This window comes from Stenella coeruleoalba, assembly GCF_951394435.1.
Source record: "Stenella coeruleoalba genome assembly, chromosome: 12".
NCBI lineage: Eukaryota > Metazoa > Chordata > Mammalia > Artiodactyla > Delphinidae > Stenella > Stenella coeruleoalba.
In genome coordinates, this window is record NC_137158.1 from 10616677 (window position 1) to 10637647 (window position 20971).

Genomic DNA, 20971 nt, shown 5'->3' on the forward strand with positions numbered 1-20971 from the left:
CCCCGCTCACCGCAACTAGAGAAAGCCCACGCACAGCAACAAAGACCCAACACAGCCATAAATAAATAAATAAATTTATTTTTAAAAAGTCAACTTGGCATCCTATATTTTTTATTTGCTAAATCTGGCAAGTCTACCTCTATTGCTGGGTGGTTTGTGCCCCCACCACTTTGCTGAAATGCTCTCCTAAATGTTACCTAACCACAAACACATCCAACAGCCTTTCCTCGGGGTAGGTATTGACCCTCTCTGCATATACTATTGAAGACTTCCTTCTTGGAAGGAAGTCTCATTGTCCTAGTTCTCCAACTTGAAGACTGGATTTTCTGTCCTATTTCTCCCTCCTCCCGAAAGGATCACACACTCAGACCTGCCGCCGTGTTTTTTCCAGCCCCTCACAGTAGAGAAGGATGAGAAGAAACATCTTCGGGCCACTGACTTGGGCTTGGCCAGATGACTTGCTTCTTTTTATAAAGTTTATTTTATTGAAGTATAGTTGATTTACACTGATGTGTTAATTTCTGCTGTATAACAAAGTGATATATATATGTATATATATACACACATACATAGTAGTTGTGGTGCACGGGCTCAGTAGTTGTGGTGCACGGGCTTAGTTGCTCTGCGGCATGTGGGATCTTCCCAGACCAGGGATCAAACCTGTGTCCCCTTCATTGGCAGGAGGATTCTTAACCAGTGTGCCACCAGGGAAATATATATATATATATATATATATAACTGAATATATATATATGTATATATGTATATATGCATTCTTTATTCTTTTCCAATATGGTTTGTCACAGGATATTGAATAGATTTCCCTGTGCTATACAGTAGGACCTTGTTGTTTATCTATTCCCTGTATAATAGTTTGCATCTGCTAATCCCAAACTCCCAATCCTTCCCTCCCCCGCTCCCCTCCCCACTGGAAACCACAAGTCTCTTCAATATGTCTGTAACTCTATTTCTGTTTTGTAAATAAGTTCATTTGCGTCATTTGTTAGATTCCACATATAAGTGATATCATATGATATTTGTCTTTCTCTGTCTGACTTACTTCACCTAGTATGATCATCTCTAGGTCCATCCATGTTGCTGCAAAGGGCATTATTTCATTCTTTTTTATGGCTAAGCAATAGTCCATTGTATACATATATAACACATCTTCTTTATCCATTCTTCTGTTGAAGGACATGTAAGTTGCTTCTATGCAGATGACTTGCTCCTGTGTTAGTCGGTGAGTTAGTTGGTTAGTTCCCTAACAGGGAATGTTAGTGAGTGTGACACAGCTGAGGCCATTCTCCAAGGGAGGGGCTTTCTGCAGGTGGGCACTGCTCGTTCAACCTGGTCCTTGAATAAAAGTCACGTGGAGCAGACCTGCACCCACCTCCCAGACTGAAACAGAGCTGCTCCCAGATCTGTGCACAATAAAAAGTGTTCTTGTCAACCACAAAGATTTAGAGGCTGCTTGTTATGCAGCATCGTTACAGGAAAATCCATTACAGCATCCTTTGCTGGGTCCTCTTCATCAGCATTCACTATGTATAGCTATTGTGTTGGACGCTGAGTACGGCACAGAGTTGAACAAGACACAGATTCCGTAACAATCCTTGATGTTGTTTACTCCACAACAGTATGACTTTTTTTCTCTTTTTCTGCCCTCTTTCCAGGATCTAATATACTCCCAGATTTCAGTTACTGCCTCTGTGTTCATCTTAGCACAGCCATTTCTACAGTTCACAGGTCTGATTTCCAGACTGTTTGCAGGATATCTTTTTTTTTTTTCTTTTTTTTTTTTGGCTGCATTGGGTCTTCATTGCTGTGTGTGGGCTTTCTCTAGTTGTGGCGAGCAGGGACTACTCTTCGGTGTGGTGCACGGGCTTCTCACTGCGGTGGCTTCCCTTGTTGGGGAGCACAGGCTCTAGGCACGTGGGTTTCAGTAGTTGTGGCATGCAGGCTCAGTAGTTGTGGCATGAGTCTCAGTAGTTGTGGCTCACGGGCTCTAGAGTGCAGGCTCAGTAGTTGTGGCACACGGTCTTAGTTGCTCTGCGGCATGTGGGATCTTCCCGGACCAGGGATCGAACCCGTGTCCTCTGCATTGGCAGGCACATTTTAACCACTGTGCCACCAGGGAAATCCCAGGGTATCTCCTTAATGACTCAGTATCACAAACTGAACACATCTCAAGCAAAAATGTGATCACATACCCCTAAAGCCATGTGATTTCTGTTGGCATCACCTTTCCCAGGTTTCTGATATTAGATTTAGTATTGATATTGATGGTACAGGGAGTGAGAAATAGTTAATGAATAAAGTCCATGAGGAGTTGGAAGAGGATGGGGTCCATGTACACCTTATACACGCAACAAATTTTTACTGAGCATTTTCCACCAGGTACCTTTCCAAGTAACCAACCACATGATGTTAAAGAAAATGAAACAGAGCCCTGACCTAAAGGAACCTATGGTCTAGGAGGGAACTAAGATAGTAATCAAATAATAGCTCACATATAAAATGGCAAATTATAATTAATGCTATAAAGGAAAACTATATAAATATAAAAAACATAGGGCTTCCCTGGTGGCGCAGTGGTTGAGAGTCTGCCTGCCGATGCAGGGGACACAGGTTCGTGCCTCAGTCCGGGAAGATCCCACATGCCGCAGAGCGGTTGGGCCCGTGAGCCATGGCCGCTGAGCCTGCGCGTCCGGAGCCTGTGCTCCGCAACGGGAGAGGCCACAGCAGTGAGAGGCCTGCGTACCGCAAAAAAAATAAAATAAAATAAAATGGTATAAAAATATGAAATGGGTATCTTGCCCGTTCTTGTGGCTGGACTGGACTTCAAGGAGAAGCAAAGTTTCAGTTGAGACCCACACAGAGGGAAGAATGAGATGTTCTAGGCAGAGGAAATGTGTGCAGAAGTCAGAGACAGGAGAGAACCTGGCACATTCTGCGAATGGAAGGAGGCCCCTGTGAGTGAAATGCAGAGAAGAAGAAGCTGCCAGGTGGGCAGGGCAGGTCATGCAGAGTTCCCTTCAGCCTCATGGAAAACCCAGAGGGGTTTATAAGGCTTCCCACAGAGCTGCCTTCATTAACAGCGTGCGCTATCTGACCTCCTCCTTGGTGCTCGACACATTTAGGTAAATGTGTTAGTTGGGGGAGGGTAGCTATGGTAAAGAGTGGACCCCAAATGTACAACAGAAATTGACCCCTTCCTGGGCAGAAATACTGGGAGAATGAGCAGGTGACCACAGGGTTTGGGGACCCAGGTTGGTGGATGCCCAAGAATTGTGCACACGGGACCTTGAAGGCTCCCTGGAAATTGACCCGCTGCACAATGTGAGTGGGAAAAGCCATGGGGGAGTGCATGAAGGTCTGAAGGGGCACATGGCTTCCAATTCTATTCCATCCGCTAGAATTTGGTCACGCGGCCTCACCCAATTGCAGGAGAGGCTGTGAGTGATGGGAAATAGAAGAGCAAGGGCTTTGATGAGCAGCTCAAGGGCTCTGTCCCAGGGAATGAGTGAATACACGGAGGTCAAAGCAGACTCTGTACCCACACTAGAGTCTGTGGGTTTGAGTTCTTTCCTTTTGGTTTCGGCAGCATGACTGGCCCACTTGACACAGTTGGAAGACATCCTGAGGACAGGACGACCATCCTATGACACATACGTCATCTGTTTGAGAAACACCCAGCTTGGGAATTACTGGTCCCAAGACATTCTCTCTTTCCTTCAACAGGATCCAAGCAACGGGATCCACATTTAACCAGGTGGTCAGTATTTTCAGCTGTTCTGGTAAGTTCTGTTCTTTAGGAATAAGCTTTCTTGGGAAAAGGCAGGTTGCTTGGGCCCAATGGGTACTGGGCCAAGCAGCACGTGAGGATGACCTAACCCACTGTAGACGGACCACTGCCCGGAACCAGCAGTCGGCTTGCTACCCTTCATGCAAACACCATCCCAGTTGCCTCCTAACTGAGATGTCAAACAGGCTAAGGTCCTGGGTCAGAATGCTTTGGGATGGAATGATTGATAGAAAGCTGAAAAGGCATATACCAAAAAAAGGGATCTGCAGACTCACATGAGTGAAAAGTCTACAGGTTGACCTGGTTTCTGGGACAGGCTGGAGTTAGTGTATAAGAGATACACAAGAACCTGGTCTCCATCTTCTAATGGTGACTCCTCTCTGCTGGCCTCGTGCTCAGATAGGCACTTCCAAGGTACAGCAGCTGCTGGAGGTCCCAGACTCACAAATCATAGCTTAGCAACCTCAGAGGATAAAGCACATGGGATGGGATGTCTCCCCATCCTCCCAGCAAAATGCCAGGCTTGACCCTTGTGGACCAGCTTGAGTCATTGCCTGACACTGAACCAATATCTCTGGCCAAGGAGATGAAACACAGATGGACAGGCTTGCATCAGGAGTCCCACCCACAATCCAGAGACTCTGACAGTCCAACCAACTACACGGTGCCCCGAGACCAACCCAGATACTATTTGAAGGAGAAGGATGCTGGAATGTTCTCTCTGCTCTAGACCCATTTTCCTCTTCTCTCAAAACCTGGGGCAGTTGGGACAAGAGTTCTCAAGGCCAAGCACACACAGTCACACCCACCTCTCTCTCCAAGGACACCCATCTTTCCCCATCTTCCAAATTAAGGAGTCCTTGTCTGGTACCTTGAATATTCTAAGATGCCCGGCTAGAATTTTGATGGATATGCTATTGTAAAAATATCAATAGCAATTGATTTATTTTTATTTATACAAGAACTTCTAAGACTAAGTTAATAATTTCCTTTGTTCCCACATCTGGGAATGCCTGAAACTGGGGAAGCTGCCCTCACCACCAAGTTGTATTAAGAGTGGAATAAATAAACATACTATAAAGAACATATCTGTTCAATGGAATAATGACACCACCTGGAATGACACCACCAATTTCCAGGTTCATAGCATTATTTTGGAGATTGAGGTAAGTAGTAAATATTAAATTCTTAGGACCAAATCTGAATTCATAGTAAATAGCCAATAAATTTTAGCAGTTATAATTATTATGCATCCTTTCACCAAAGTCACCACTGTTTTCTCTCCCCAACCCTGGACCAGGCCCAGTCTGGACTTCTTTGAGATGCTGGATCCTGTTTCCTCTTCCTCTCCAGGTGCTTTATTCCTGCACTGATTTCCCAATCATATGTCTCCACAAGACATGGCCACGGCCTTTCTGACCAGCTTGTGTTTCGTTATCTCTTCATTCCTCTAGATTTTCAAGTTCTATCAACACATAAAGTAAAATCCCAAGAAACTGCACACCCAGATCACACGAACTTGTTCCTGCCATCGTGTTCACTCCACCATAAATTCACTGAGTTTTTCCCTGATGCTTTGCCTTTAGTTTTTATTAAATGTTAATTAAAAATTCTTCTCACATTGACTATGCATTTTTGTCAAAATATTTTCCAATACGTCACTCCGTATCTTTCTTTTGCAAATAGATGCTCAGGATATTTTTGTTTGTGTGTTCTACACTTTATCATCTTGTGTCTGAAGATTTTTCTTCTGTGGATTACGCTTCTTTCTACCACAGGTTTCTTAACCATGTGTATGCGTTGGACCCCTGCGGTGGCTGGTGAAGCTTAGTGATTGCCTCAGAATTATGTTAAACTCATTTAAAAAATACATAGACAATTAGAGGCAGGAAAAAAAAAGTAGAGGCACAGTATTTTCTCACCCAGGTTCACAGACCTCCTGATTTCCTTCTGGGACACTGGGGGCATCATATAACCCATCATCGGGTCCCCGTTCGCCCCAGTGACCCAGAGCATCACAGGACAACTACACTCTCACATCACATAGTACAGCTCATGGCTAATATGTTGATTTTTTCTTTCTCTTTAGGCCTCATTCCAATAACGTTATAATGAAATGGCTGGTAAAACTCTTTGTAAATCCTTCTGCAATTACTCAAGGATAAAAACAATGACATGAACTAGTCCTTCAGTGACAGGCGCATTGAAAGTTCACAAAACAGAGATGGCAGAAGGAATGGGTGCAGGATGGCCGAGAATCGCATGTTCTCCTGGGTCACTGTTTCTCGGGCTGTGAAAACACCATCTCCCTTTTGATAAGCGAAACGTTCTCCTCCAACACTGCTGCAGTCACAACACTCCAGAGGCAGTAGACCCCGACGGAGCTGTTTCTTCATTTGAGATAGTAAATTCTATACTTTTTTGTTGCCTCTAGCCAAGAGTTTTATTGCCTGCTGTTCTCTACCTTGTATTCCAAAAACAATACTTCTGCTTTGTTTGGTTTGCTTTTGCTTTTCCTTTATCTAATTGCATCACACATCAAAGACACTGCTTTAATTTCTCAAATGATGCATACCAGTAGGGAGATTTCTACACTGGACATGGAACAATCTGCTCATTAAAACTGCAGGGACAACCAAGATGAACCAATATTCCTATTTAAACATCATCTGTAATTATTGCAAGTGTATAATTTTAGATTATAAACCGATTTAAACTCTATAAACCCACCACCACTATTTCTAGCAGGTGGCCTATTGGAGCCTTCTTCTGGGAGATTTCGTGTTCTTCGGATGCAGTGACGCCTGTGGTCAAATTCTCTCCCAATCTGTTCTTCTGTAACTGTGGAAATTCCCTGATGATGTAAAGCAACGTGTACCTGTCCAGAGAGAAAGAGGAGCTCTGAGAGCTAAAAGGGAAATTGAGGGGGAATTTCCTAGAAAGAGTGAGGATACAAAGAGGAACTTGCCCCTAGTAGCAGGGATTCCTGTCCCATTCCAGGAGAGAGCAGTAGCTCATCAGCGGTCAGACTAGCCCCAAAGTCAAAGGCGGGGCCCATTCACTGTTCAGTTTTCCTTTTCTCCTCTAATCTTAGAATGGAGTTGCTCAAAATCTTCTGACAGGTCACTGAGATTTAAAGGAAATGGTTCTGAAAAGGCTGTTCCCTGGATTATACAATACTTTCCCTTACTCTCCTTCTCTCTCCTCCAGTTTAATCATCTCCCAACTTCAGATTCAACTTTTAGAAGTCTGAGGTGGGGCCTCAGATTATGGATGTCTAACAAACTCCCAGGCGGGACCTGCTGGGTCATTTGAAAGGCTCAGTGCAAAATAAAAATGCAGGGACCCTTGTTAAAAAATCATTGAGAATTTCAAGATGGCGTCGGCAGCGGACTATGCCAATCACCAGGCCCTTCCAAGTGCAGGGCCCACGTGACTGCCCAGGTCCACGCCCTCCTGCGAGGCCAGCCCCAACTCTCGATGTTGCAGGGGTAGATGGAGCTCACTCTGAGGAGAAAGGTGTGAGAAAGCAGAACCTTGTGGTTGGCCATCCTTTCCAGGGGTAAAACTGGTCATGACTTTTCAGCCATTTAGATCTCTGATTCGTTTGATTGAAATTGGTAAATAGATATCCCTGGAGCAATGCTGTAGGAATTCTCTCCCCCGCCCCACCCCACTTTGGATCTCTCTCTCTCTCTCTCTCTCTAACTCTCTCTCTCTCTCTCTCTCTTTTTTACTGAAGTATAGTTGATTTTCAATTTTGTGTTAATTACAGCAAAGTGATTCAGTTATACATATACACTGTTTTCTTTATATTCTTTTCCATTATGGTTTATCCCAGGATATTGAATAGAATTCCCTGTACTGTACAGTAGGACCTTGTCGTTTATCCAGTCTATATATAATAGTTTACATCTGCTAATCCCAACCTCCCGATTCATCCCTCCCCCAACCCTTGGCAACCATAAGTCTGTTCTCTATGTCCGTGGAACACTTTCTCTTGACAAGAGCTTTTCGTGTGATGTTCTAGAGTACGAAGGAACAGTCTCTGAGCTTGTCTGCAGGTATTGGTGGAAAAGGTAGAAGGTCCCAGAGCTTCACCCTTGCTCCAGCCGGAGCTCTGAGCTTTCACCTGCCTGGGAATCTCACTGTAGGCTGGAGGGGGAACTGGCACAGGTCCGTCAGGAAAGTTCCACTGTTGTGAAGTGAGGTGGGGGCCGAGAGAGAGATTCTTTTAATCTAATGGCAGCCACGCAGCAAGTATTTCTGAGCCAGGTAGATTCCATTTCCAAGGAAATCAGGCCATCAAAGCCCTAGCTGTTGGAGTGTTAAACAAGCACTCAAAAGTTCCAGCCGTTTAGGGAGAGGTGACTCTCGGTGCCAAATGTCACAGAAGACACAGAGCAGGCAGAGGAGGTATTAGCGAGGCTCTGACCCTCATCCTCTCCCCAGTCCAGGTGCCTGCCTGCTGGCTACCACTGCAGCAGGGGGCTGGTAAAGGATTGGAAAGGCAAACTAGTACCTCCAGGGGTATGTTTCACCTCCCGGGAGGCCTTGCAGTGTTTGTGAATTTCCACAGCCTTAATAACAGGCAAACAGATGTCGTATTATATAGTTCTTCTCAGTATTCAGTTTCAGATAGCACCCTGTCCTCCTGGCTAAAAGCTCAAGGTTATAAACAAGGATTTCAGTCTCCAGTCCAGAGCCTGCACCCCTGCCCCTGGATCAGAGCCAGAGCCAGCCCAGTGGGTGTGCTGGAGCATCCCAGCCACACGATGGCGGTGGTACTGCACAGCTCAGGGAGGTCTCCAGGTTGGAGGACCGCCTATGGTTACTTAAGACGCTGTGCGGGTCTCAGGAAGATTCGGACCAGGGCGAGCTAGAGCTTAAGGTTAAGGACAGAACCTGTGGGGAAACAGCCGTTTTGAAAGTATAAAAATATTGGAGAGTAAAAACATTTGCTGACAATAAACAGGCCCAAAGCTTTTCCCTGTTCATCTCCATCAAGAAGTAATCAAGACGCTGCACTCCTGAAACAAACACAATATTGTAAATCAGCTATACTTCAATTTTTAAAAATTATTGAAATAAAAGAGCCATGTTGCAATGGAACCAATTTAAAAAAAAAAAAAAAACAGAAGTAATCAAGAGGTCTTATTTTGTTGAATGAATTCTGGGTTTTGAGTCCCCTTCCCTGAAGGTACGGCAAGCTCGTTTTATATCTGCAAACATGTCTGGACAGAGAATATCATTTCCATGTATAGAATTGTTAAGTTGTCCTGTCCCCAGCGTTGGGCCCACCATGGTCCCCGAGGTCACCATGTGGACCTCCAAGCTGAGGCCCAGAGCCTGGGACACCAGGACGGGGCAGCCCGGGGACAGGTCCCCAAGGCTGGACCACTTTGACCCTGGGGCTGTGCCTCGGCTTCCCAGGGAGACCCCAGCAGATTGCCACCACCTCCGTGGCTCAAAGTAACAAAAATGTATTGTTCTACAGTTCTGGAGGCCAGAACTCTGAAATCACAGTGTGGGCAGGGCCACGCTCCCCGCAAAGGCTCTAGGGGAGGCTCCGTCCTGCCCCTTCCTAATCCTGTGGCCTCTGGGTCCCCTTGACTCCTGACAGCATCACCCTGTCCTCTGCTTCCGTCTTCATGTGCCTTTCCTCCCAGTGTCCCTCTGCATCTTCTCCTTTTCTGTATCTTAGAAGGACACTCGTCACTAGACTTAGGGCCCACCCTAATCAGGATGGACCTCATCTGGAGACCCTGACCCACATTAAACCTACAAAAACTCTTCTCTTCCGAATCAGATCACCTTCTGAGGTTCCGGGCGGACTTTTATGTTGGGAGAAGGGTACAGCTTGCAACTCACTACAGCTTGGAGGCGGGTTATTCCCTGACATCTCTCAATTACCCTCACTAGAATTATGGAATTTCAGTCAAGCTGGACAGCAGCCAGTAAATACTGGGCCAAGGCAACAAACTTGACTGTGAGTTTGGGACTTTGAGGGATAAAGAAACCCCCCTCCCCAGAGATGTCTCTGTGACCCCCCACTGTGATGTATGAAATACCTTCCTGGTAACCTAAGCCCACTTAGATTTAGAGCATTTCAATAGTGTGTGTGTGTGTGTGTGTGTGTGTGTGTGTGTGTGTGTGTGTGTGTTTAATAACAGCCAGAATACTGATTTTCTCATTTATATACAAATACTATAATAATGACCAACATAATAGCGACAAAAATATTCTATTTGGATTAGTCTTTTGTGGCAAAAAGGTGTGAAAATTTGTATCTGGAATCTCATTGGTTATGTGTCCCTGGGCAGAACAATTGAACTAATTCCACCTACGCTGCTACCTAAGAGGCACATACGTGAAAACGCTTTTTTGACAACACTGCAGGATGAAAGGCGAGCTTTCCTTTCTCGTCCACTTTCGCAGCGTGAACAGGCACACGTGTGGTCATGTGAACGCAGACACGGAGGCTGAACTCTGGCTCCTGTGAGTCCAGCATCACCAGAGAACTTGCCAGAGACGCAGATCCTCCGGTGCCACCCCAGACTGATGACACCAGCACCGGCTGTTTAACAAGCTCCCTGGGCGATTCCTACAGACACGAGGGCTTTGGGAAGTCCTGCTCTAGATGGTCCCTGTGTGGTAAGTTGCATATACTATGACAGGGACCCTCAATCTTTTTCTCGCCATTAGGGGCTGGCTCTTTAAGGACACCCCAGTCATGAACAGTGATGGGGGTCACCCTTGTCACTGACAATCCCCCTCAGCCAGAGCATGAACCGCAGCCATGACACCTGGCTTGGACATCAGTGCTTGGGTTCAGCTTTGATTACTGTGGAAGACCGATGGGGTACTGATGGAGAAACACAGAATATTCTATGATCTTCACCCCAGCACTTTAGTGTGACATTTTCACAGGCAACTGAAAGAGTAACTGCCAGGGTGTGTCAAGGGCATTGCTTGGTGTGCAAGGTGTGTCAAGGGCATTGATTAAAATAAAAAAAAAGGAGAGAAAATGAAAGAAAGAAAGAGAAAAAGAAAAAGAAAAAAGGAGAGAAAATGAAAGAAAGAAAGAGAAAAAGAAAAAGAAAGGAAAGAAAAAGAAAGAAAGAAAGAAAGAAAGAAAGAAAGAAAGAAAGGAAGGAAGAAAGAAAGAAAGGGAGGGAGGGAGAAGGAAAGGAAGGAGGAAGCAAAGAAAAGAAAAGGGAAGAGAAGAAAAGAAGAGGCCAAAAGAGCCCTTTGGAGAAGCCCTTATGGAACAATGTGAATAACCATGCTGTTCCTCTCAATAGGGTGAGGCCGGGCTCTGAAAGCATTCCTGCTCTGATGTGCTCAGATGGAAGGGGCTCTACAGACACAAAGTGCTGGCAGCTGCGCTGGCAGTGTTGCAGGAGAACGTGTCTCCAGGGTGGTCTCTTAGTCTCTCAAAGCAGAAAGCAAGCTGACACTCCCGCAGGGTTTCACTTGGTCCCACTGTGGCTTGGCGAGCTCTATGGCTGGACCCTGGTTGCCAAGGAAACTGCTGCAAGCGAGATGGGGCAGCCCAGGTTCTTGGTTGATGGGTTGAGCTGAGAACAGATTTCACGTAAAAGACATGTATTTCGAGTGACCCAGGGTGATAGCAAATTATGGCCAATGAAAGGGAATCGTGCCCATCTTCTGCCCCAGCAGACCTCATTAGGACAGGGAGGGAAGTAGCCTTCTCAGGAGCCATAAACAGGACAGAGAATCCTCAGGTCTGGACATACGTGCTCCATGGGGAGCCACCGTCTTAGCCAGACGTGAAGTCTTCCCATTCTTCCGCAGGCAAACCTGGGAACACACAGACGAGAGTAGCCTCAGATCACATCTTTGCCTTGACTTGGCATGATGCTCATGAAGGACCACAGAGACACTGTCTTGCCGTCTTCTTCTTTTGGAGGGGCTCAGGATTTGGATCCGCTTTTTTTTTTTTTTTTTTTGGTGGTACACGGGCCCTCACTGTTGTGGCCTCTCCTGTTGCGGAGCACAGGCTCCGGACGCACAGGCTCAGTGGCCATGGCTCACGGGCCCAGCCGCTCCGCGGCACGTGGGATCCTCCCAGACCGGGGCACGAACCCGTGTCCCCTGCATCGGCAGGCGGGCTCTCAACCACTGCGCCACCAGGGAAGCCCTGGATCCGCTCTTTATTTGTCTTGCTGACCGCACATCTGTGAGCTCTTCTTGACTGCCCCCAAATATAATTAGTTTTCCCTCTGTGCTCCCAAGTACAATATTCCAGCCTTCATGATCACATTTCACTGTAACTATTTTGGGTCGACTCCTTTGACCAGTCAAGTAATTTCCTGAAGGTCAAGGAGGATGCTTATTTCTCTATTCTGAGTGTCTGGCAGAGTGAATTCTCAATCTTTATATGAATGAATTACCCTCTCTCAGTTTAGGCTGAGAATAGGGGCAGCAAGTACAGCTAAACAATGATGAGTTTTTCAGAAAACCTCAGTGAAGCAGAAACAAAACAATCATCATATGGAAGGCTTACTAGTTGCCAGGACTTTGTATCATTATTGCATTGAATATTCATGTCCCCACCAATCCTGTAAGGTAGGTGTGGCTGCCTACACTTTTAGAAAAGGAAACAACCTCTGCGACTAAACAAGTAACTTAGATGTACATCCCAACTAGGCAATTCCTGAGCTGGGTTTGTACCCAGGTCCACCTGATGTAAAGCAGTATTCTCAGCCATTATGCCAGACTGTTCAGGGTCTCATGACAAGTCATTTGGGGCCTCTCAGATGGCCTTCTCCAGAGGGCAAGATGCAGACCGCAGGTGGTGGTGAAACCATCCTGGGTGAGAGGGCGTGAGCTCAGACTCAACTGAGAACAGGTGACGTGTGATCACTAACCCAGCACCGTTACAGACAAGGCACAGTGGAGGGAAATCCACACTGCAGGAATCACTAACTTTGGAGTTATTGCAAGTGAACACTGTTCTTTAGATCCCCCACACCCAAACTGAGGGACCCAATATTCCTTTCCTAAAAGGATTACGGTGAGAATTACATTAGACGATACATGCAGATATGCTTAGTACAATTTACAACATATAATAGGTGCTCAACGAGTTATTTTTATCATCTTTATTATCAACACATCATACTAATTCTTGAGCTTACTTTTATTATAAAAAGTGGGGTTTTTTAAAGGCTTAAAGCAATGGTCCCCAACCTTTTTGGCACCAGGGACCGGTTTCATGGAAAACAATTTTTCCACAGACTGGGGCGGGGGGTGCCTTCGGGATGATTCAAGTGCATTACATTTATTGTGCACCTTATTTCTATTATTATTACATTGTAATATATAATTAAATCATTATACAACTCGCCCTAATGCAGACAGGAGGCGGAGCTCAGGCGGAAATGCGAGCTATAGGGAGCGGCTGTAAATACAGATGAGGCTTCGCTGGCTCGCCTGTCCACCACTCACCTGCTGCCAAGTGGCCCGGACCCCTGGCTTAAAGAGCTGCTCAATTTTGAGTGTCATTGGAGTATCATTTCAAAATCACCCCTCCTTTAAAATCTTACAGAAGCTGGAAAGGTGCTCCCCGAGAGAAGAGGAAGGGTTCTGCCTGGTGAGCCAGCATTCTCATCACAGCCTGCCAACAAATCACTGTGGGATTTGCATCAGTCCTTCAACATCCTTTCCACATCTGTAAAAGGAAGTGGTCAGTGGGAAGAATGATTTGAGGAAGTGCTCTGAAAACTAAGAAGTACCGGGCTTCCTTGGTGGCGCAGTGGTTGAGAGTCCGCCTGCCGATGCAAGGGACACGGGTTCTTGCCTCTGTCTGGGAAGATCCCACATGCCACGGAGCGGCTGGGCCCGTGAGCCATGGCCGCTGAGCTTGCGCGTCCGGAGCCTGTGCTCCACAACGGGAGAGGCCACAACAGTGAGGGGCCCACGCACCGCGATGAAGAGTGGCCCCCGCTTGCCGCAACTAGAGAAAGTCCTCGCACAGAAAAAAAGACCCAACACAGACAAAAAATTAATTAATTAATTATTTTTAAAAAAGCTTTAAAAACAAACAAAACAAAACAAAAAAACTAAGAAGTACCACACAGAGGCTTTTAGTCCCTGTTCACCAGCTCAAATTCACAAAAAACATTTCCGTTTTTCTTCCCTATTTAATGTGGACAGGTGGGAAAACCTGTCGGATCTCCTCACCCTTCCACGTGCACCGCCCCAGCTTGTCAGGGCCAGGAGAGGAGGAAAGCGTGCTTTCTTTGCACAAAACTCATTAAATAACAGCTTTTTTAAAGGACGCGGTCTTTGCTTTATATGTCTTGGTGGATTTGCTATTTCTGTAAATTCATTGTCACACACTAATCCATGTACCCCGTAAGTAGAAGACTCTGCACCAGGGAGAAGCCCTCTAAGTAATTTGATGGTCCAGACGCAGCCTCACCGGTCACTAGGCAACCACCAGCTGCCAATCAGCAGCCCCGCCGACTCCCGCGGCCCCGCCTCCTCCTTGGAGAAGGAGCCGCTTTGGTCCTTAGGACTTACGTGCTCACCGATGATGGACAGCTCCCCTTGCTAGCGTTCTTCAGCACCATCACTGTGCACTTTAATCGGGCGTATTGGTGACATCCCCAGAAAGCTAGTATTTTCTCCAACCCAGCGGTACGCGGGCCTCTCACTGTTGTGGCCTCTCCCGTTGCAGAGCACAGGCTCCGGACGCACAGGCTCAGCGGCCATGGCTCACGGGCCCAGCCGCTCCGCGGCATGTGGGATCTTCCCGGACCGGGGCACGAACCCGTGTCCCCTGCATTGGCAGGCGGACTCTCAACCACTGCGCCACCAGGGAAGCCCCATCCTGGGGGCTTCTTGACTGCCGCGGTTCCAGAGCTGGCAGGCCTTCACCCTATAGAGTTTATGCGATTACGTTTGCTTTGCTCCCAGTTTTGCTTGTTTGTTTGTTTGTTGCACACTGCAAAAAGATAATCTACTTACGGAAGAGTGATTTAAAGATATTACATTTTCTTTACAAACAGATGTAAGAACAGGGATTGTCCACTTTTAAAAAACTCTACATTTCAACTCTCCACTATTATTATTATCCATTGAATTTCCTGTATCAAAGGCAGGTCCCCCTTTTCCGCAGCCTGCATTTGACTCTGCAAACAAATTTCCATCCTTTCACCATCATCCCTGGTCGAGGCTCTCCTGAAAAGTCTCTGGGCACAAGCCATAGAAGGGCAGGTTTTCGGCCTGCAATTAAAACCAAAACTAGAGATACCTCCCCGCATCCTGGCCCCACCAAGACCCCCTCCCTGTGCAGCTGGAGCACCACCATGCCACAGCACATCCTGCTGTGGTGACAGCAGTGGGGTTCCCGAGCCCAGACCCTGTTCCTCGGTGAGGGGCTGCTTGTCCGCAGAAGAGGGAGCACCTCACAGCCTGAGGGTTGCGAGGAAACCAGTGGAGCCTTCCGAGGCCCACGTGGGCATCTGCCTGTGTGCCTCCCACCCTCTGAAGGTACAGAGGAGACCCGAGAGGGCCAGTCGGTTCCTAGGTGGCCTGGCCCAGAGATGGAGGTGGGAATTTCCTGCTGGTTGGTTGATGGGACCCTGGTAAATAGATGAAGTTCAGCCCCAATATTCACTCACTTCACTCAGTTAATAACAGCCCTTTTCTTTGCAGTTTATCTGGTTATTCAGACTATAGCCCCGCTTGAGATTCCTGCTGCTTTTCCATGGATAATTCCAGCAAGGCTGCAGTTACAGGCAGTGCAGTTTGAACGTGCTCAGCGCACCCGGCTGTCTAGCTTTGAACCAAACACGCTCATCTTGGCTCAGTCAAAGGAGCCATAAGTGGAGACAGAAATGCAGTTGGAACTTTATATTTAGCATCGCATATGCTTAGGTCAAAAGCAGCCTTACAGAAAGCAGTGCCAGGAATCTGATTTAACTCCCTAAATGTGACTGAATCTGAAATTGCTAAAACTGGCAGGAACTCCTCGTTTTCTAGAGGAAGGAACGAGGGCTGGACAGGTGAAGTGATCTTCTCGAGCTCCTTCTTGGAGAAAGAGCCGGGACTATAGGACCAGCCATCCTGAAGCCCAGGCACAGCCCCCCTCCACTAAATCTCCCGGTTCAGACTCTTCACAGACCTTATCTCGTTTGAGCACATGCATGTTGTATCGATGTCTACACAGCAGTCTTAAGTGAAGATGGAAGCTTCCTGAACTGACTTTTTGATTCCCTTCCTCTGCCTCTGGAGAGATTCCATTTGGGGACCATTCTGGGAACGTGGAAATGCCAGGAGTCACATCTCCGTGTGCACAGAGGTAGCTTGGCTGCCTTCCTTCTCCTCAGTACGGGCTCAGGGATTTAGAGTGATGTGAGCCAGCTCCGGGACCATTATTCAGTGACAGCCACACAAAGGAAAAAGACAAAAAGGACAGCGCATGAGAGAGGTTCGTTTTGGAAGTCTTTGTTGCACATTCCTGGCTTTTGTTGACACGCAGAGGGATGAAGACGGAATGATAGAAACATGACTAAGCCGGAAGCCTGCTGACCTCCACGGGTGCAGTTCCTGCGGGTCCCTGCGTCTCAGGGTGGGTCGGAAGTGGGCGGGACCCCCGGGGAGGCAGCCAGGCCAGCACACCTGCACAGACCTGCGCCCAGCGTGGTGGGAGCGTGGGAGCTCTGCACAGCCCGTGCCACGCTTGCGCAAGTCACCCACTCCCTCGGAACCCCTCTCCCAGGACGTGGGAGAGCTGAACCACATCAGCGGTTTTAAAACATTATGATTACTGTTGTTGCTATTATTATTACTCTTTGTAGAAGCAGCAGCCTGTCTTCCAAGGAAAGCAAAAGCCTCATCTGTAAAAGGGATCTTGTCACAGGAGTGACTTTCTGGCTGTGGGTCCTCCCTGCTGGTCCCTGGAGCAGCCCCGCCCGCTCTGCGGGGCAGAGCCTGAGCAAAGCGCTGTCCTCTGAGGGGCTCCCGTTCCTCACCTTATTATTTCTGCTTCTGTGTAAATCTGTTCTCTGTGCCAAGTACCTTCTGACACGTCACCAGGAGGGCATCCAGACGGTCCCCAGAGTCAAAGTGAGCATTGCCATCCAGATGCCACTGAAAAGAAGACTCCCTGCCCCCAACCCAACTGGATGGTTTAAGAGCCATGGCTGAGAGGAAGAACTTAAGAAGATTTTGCTGTTGTTAGGTATAAAACGCCTCGGGATTTCTAAACAGTCATTTGCTGAAAGGCTACCCCTCTTAGTGACTACAAGATAGGAGGTACATGTAAGTTGACGTGACAGTCCCTTTTTTGTTTTTTTTGCGGTACGCGGGCCTCTCACTTTTGTGGCCTCTCCGGTGCGGAGCACAGGCTCAGCGGCCATGGCTCACGGGCCCAGCCGCTCCGCGGCATGTGGGATCCTCCCGGACCGGGGCACGAACCCGCGTCCCCTGCATCGGCAGGCGGACTCTCAACCACTGCACCACCAGGGAAGCCCGACAGTCCCTTTTTCAATAAGAGTGATGTCGAATACCTCAGTTCATCTCTGGTCATTCCTGGTACCCGAGTTTCCCTAGGTCCTGTATCTTCTGCTGGGACCTGAAATTTCCCTGGTAGATGCCAGTCCCCGGCATCTTCCCCTCCAGCCTTTTTATTCTTGTCTTCTTTTTCTGCATACGGTATGAAAAAAGTGGGGTCCTATATCATGAATATCATGATTTAATGTGACAAAGATTTTTCTCAGTTGTAATTGGTGCGGTAGTAATAGTGAGACTTCCCCAACTTCCATGGATTTCTCCCCATCTCAGTCTTTAAAATCTCGAATCCAGTAACTTGTCGATGCAAATTGTCAGCCATTTTCTGTAAATGCCCGCATCTTCCTCTCAGTGTCCTGCACCTCTGATGTTTATTACCCAAAATATGATTTTCACTGAATCCTAAGAGGCTTTACAAAACTACCACACATCACACTGTGTAATACATTTGTGTTTTTTTCCTGAAATGTCTTGGGTACCATTGCCTTAAAATAATCTCAAACGCAAGCCAGGAGGGCTCTAAGTGTGATTTCCCTGTTGTTTTAGAATCTTGGCTGAAGTTTCAGAAGGAAGCTGATAGGAGGGGTGTTAATTGCCTGCATATTCTAAGAGGAGATGCCAGAGCGTTTAGGCAAAATTTGCAAAGTGGTAATTCAAAACACAGTTTGGCCACCTTTAACCCAACACTCCGCTTGTAGGGTATTTACCAAAAAAAAAAAGAGACTGTGAGAAGTTTAGGAGTGAAGATTTTCTCTGGGGAGAGTAACTAGAGTGCAGAGTGTCTTCTTTTGGGGTAAGAAAAGAGAGTTGGGTAGAGAGCTCCCAGGACCCGGTCCTGGGAGAAGCTGCCCCCCGGGCCCCAGGCTGGTTTGTAAGAAGCAAAAAAATGCAGGCCCTCAGTCTCCAGTTCTTACAGATGCTGCCGTGCTTAGCTGGAGTGAGGGCCCGAAGGATGGGCATTTGACTCCTAGCTGAGGGGTCTGGGGTCTAGATCCCCTCCAGGCAGGGAGAACAGAGCCCTTGCAGAGTGAGCACTGGTCCTATTCTGGGTTTCTCTCCAGCCCAGTGAATGCATAAAAATTAACTGATCCTGAGTCACATTGACAAAGACTCTGCTCTGAGGCTCCCTCCAGGACTGAGGCATCCCTGGCAGAAGGAGACTTGGGGCACAGAGTTAGAGGGGCTTGAAGGTGGGAAGGGTGTTGTAAAGGGCCAACCAGAAATGGACCGCATCACTCGTCTGGGAATTAGGGCTGAGGGGGGAGGTGGGCAGGGAGGATTGGGATACGCCCACCCTGTGGAGGGCACAACACTGGGTCACCACCCTCTCAGGTCCCTCAGCCTCTCACCAGCTCTCAGCACAGCCCTGGAACAGCGGGGAGCCACAGAAGGGAGGATTTAATGGAAACGGGAGAGAAACTGATCATGCCCCACTCTGCACCACAGATTTCTGAGCAAAAGTGAGAAGTTTTAATTGGGTGAGAGGTTGAAGTTTTGATATTAGACTGGACCAGAAGACTTTTTTAAAACTTATAGAATGCTCAACTTCACTAATTATTAGAGAAATGCAAATTAAAACTACAGTGAGGTATCACCTCACACCAGTCAGAATGGCCACCATCAAAAAGCCTATGAACAACAAATGCTGGAGAGGGTGTGGAGAAAAGGGAACCCTCTTGCACTGTTGGTGGGAATGTAAATTGATACAGTCACTATGGAGGACAGTATGGAGTTCCTTAAAAAGCTAAAAATAAAAATAGCATAAGATCCAGCAATCCCACGCCTGGACGTATATCCAGAAAAAAACATAGTTCGAAAAGATACATGCACCCCAATGTTCATTGCAGCACTATTTACCATAGCCAAGACGTGGAAGCAACCTGAATGCCCATCAACAGACGAATGGATAAAGAAGTTGTGGTACATATATACAACGGAATATTACTCAGCCATAGAAAAGAATGAAATAGTGCCATTTGCAGCAACATGGATGGACTTAGAGATTATCATACTAAGTGAAGTGAATCAGACAGAGAAAGGGAAATATCATATGATATCGCTTATATGTGGAATCTAAAAGGAAATGATACAAATGAACTTATTTACAAAACAGAAATAGACCCACAGACAGAAAACAAACTTATGGTTACCAAAGGGGAAACAGAGGGGAGGAATAAATTAGGAGTTTGGGATTAACATATACACACTACCATATATAAAATAGATAAACAACAAGAACCTACTGTACAGCACAGGGAACTCTACTCAATATTTTGTAATAACCTGTAAGGAAAAAGAATAGATACATATGTACGTATAACTGAATCACTTTGCTGTACACCTGAAAATAACACAATATTGTCAATCAACTAGACTGCAATACAAATAATAAAAAGTAAACTAAAACTTATAGCAAATTTCAAACATACCCAAACAGAAAAGTATAATAAACTTTCACCCAGCACAAACGGCCATCATCTATTTATACCCGACCCACACCTGTCTGCATATTAAGTTGAGCCAAACCGTGCGTGACTATTTTCACACCTAAACGCAGTGACTCCATTCTGATGTTTGACCCCTGATGGCTCCCAGGCCCACTCTTCCCTACCCAGCTTGTGCCCCAGCAGAAGCCAGTAAGGAAGCCTGGGTGCACATGTGTGATTGGACAGACTCTGTAGATCTTCTGGTCTCTTTCAGGTATTAATCAGCAGTCTTAGATTTAGTGCTCTGTGGCCATCCCATTAAGGGAGGGATTGATCCCACACTCAGCATTGGTTTGGGTGTCAAGACCGATGGTGCCACACTGGCACCCATGACCTCGGGTGACCTCAGCCTGCAGCGGCTTGAAGCAGGGTTTCAGTTCCCGGCCAGTGATTGAGGTCGGGTCGCAGCAGTGAGAGCACCGAATCCTAGCCACTAGACCTGTGGTCAGTGACAAGGCCCTGGCCCTACGGCTTTGCCAAAAAAGAATCTCCACAAAGACGGAAAGTAGTGAAACAAGAAAAAGAAGTACAGTACGTGTGGACAGACACACAGGCAGGTTCAGAGAGAGAGTCGCGACCTCGTGGCAGTTTGAATCACTTTTATGGAGCATTTCTTCCAGGTTTCCTTCGGCCAATCATTTTGATTTGTCTGGTTCTGAGTCCGTATTTGGTATAACTCAGGATCCTCCCATACGTGTGTGAGCCTCTCTTAGCCAAGACGGATTCTACTGAAGAGGCCTATGGGTAGCTTAGCATCACTCCCCTTTTGACCTCCAAGAAGCCTTTCTGCGCATGGGCAGTCGGGGAGGTCTCCTGACTTCGAGAATGAGGAATATGTGGTCTCTTATCTTCTATCTGGGCAGGGCCCAGCCTCCGCTCTCCATCGGTCCATGGGAACGAAATCCAACCATTTGCCCCAGGGGCCCATCTGTGTCCTGCCTCCGCCCGAGGCTGTGAAGAGGTTTATTTCTCACACGCTCACTCTGGGGAGAGCGTGGCAGCATCTGCTGTCCTGGAAGCGCCCAGCTACCTGAGGAACAAGTGTTTGGGTTTTGGCTGTAGCAGAGGTAGAGCCTGGGTGCGTGTCCCGCAGCCCACAGAGGCACCACACACCCAGGTATCACCTGGGGGTGCG